General features: G+C 43.4%; 1 pseudogene; it reads right to left on the bottom strand.

The window, feature by feature from the left end:
- Positions 1-254: 254 nt before the first annotated feature.
- Positions 255-1064, bottom strand: LOC107132779 (spindlin-1-like; annotated as a pseudogene).
- Between the last annotated feature and the right edge of the window lie 262 nt (positions 1065-1326).

Below are 1326 nucleotides of genomic sequence, written 5' to 3'. Positions count from 1 at the left end.
TTTATGTAACTGTGATCCTAGCTCAACTGTTTACCAAACTTGTCTATAACTCCCCTCCAAACAGACAGACTTCTTTTAAGCGGAAAGAGTTCTTTACAAAAAACACTTTGTTTTCACATACATCTATACTATTCAAAACAAAATCAAACCTGCTGGCAAATTGTGGGTTCCCAGGGACATTTAAGCTCTCATTAAAATGGAAAGCAATCAAACCTTTACATCTACAGATTACACATTTAATAGTTTCACAAATTTGACAAAATTCATGAAGACATCTAGAATGCTTTCACCAAATCGTAGACATAAATATAGAAATCATCATCAAATTTGATGAAGCAGATGGACGGTTTGACCTTTACTTGATGGATGATCATGCCATTCCTTTCAGAGCCATCTTGTTTGGCGTAGTCCACTCGTTTGCCCACCAAGAAGTCTACCACTTCTCCTCGTTCCCTTTATACTGGAAGTGAATCAATAGAATAAGGCATAATGCGAAGGTCACCTTCTTTATAATCATCTAAGAGCTGGTACATATATAAGACAGGATCTTCTTCATAAGTGATGTAAAAACCCGTGTTCATTACAGGGACGCGTGCCAGGGTCATTCCCCTCCACTCATCTTTAGAGCCATCCTCCGTTTCAAACAGGTGCTTCACTGCTTTGCTACTCATCATGTCTGCTAGGTGTGCATCACAGGTTTGAGAGGTTGCAACTCTATCAGGGAGGACTTCAAGTGCAGAAATTCTTTCATCTTTATTAAGTTCTAGTCCATAGACACAGTCAAATCCATCGTATTTTATAAGACACAAAGAAGGATTTACAGGCACCTGGTCCAGAATGGTTCCTTTCCACTGGGTGACAGGGCTGTTACCTTCTTTCCACCCATGGCGAATCCTGCAGCCTATGATGCTCTGTTCCGGCTGAGAAACAAGTGAGCTGGGTCCCACACTGCTCCGATGTTTTGCGTGAGTCGTCCTTTTCTTCATTATGCTAGCAGATACACCAGTGATAGCTGCATCAGCTCTGGACCACTGGTCAGCTATCTTCCTTAATGAAGTCTTCATCTGAAGTTACGTGAGAAGTGGAACTGCTGGATGAGGATGAAAGTTCAAGATTCTCCAATTTGAAACCTTCCACGGAATTTCAGTGTTCTTATTAATCCATTACCCAAGTACTTCTTTTACAAGTTCAGCAAAAGCTCGAAATCCTAAGTACTTTGCGGGGCCGCAGGGGCCAACGTCCGCAGCCCGCGGTCCTGCTGCTCGCTCCCAGCACTGGCAACCCAGAAAAAGACACAGCCCGGCCATGCCTCCGCCCCAGCCTCGC

Source organism: Bos taurus, chromosome 9 (assembly GCF_002263795.3).
Source record: "Bos taurus isolate L1 Dominette 01449 registration number 42190680 breed Hereford chromosome 9, ARS-UCD2.0, whole genome shotgun sequence".
Lineage (NCBI taxonomy): Eukaryota > Metazoa > Chordata > Mammalia > Artiodactyla > Bovidae > Bos > Bos taurus.
This window is presented reverse-complemented; position numbering and strand designations above follow the sequence as displayed.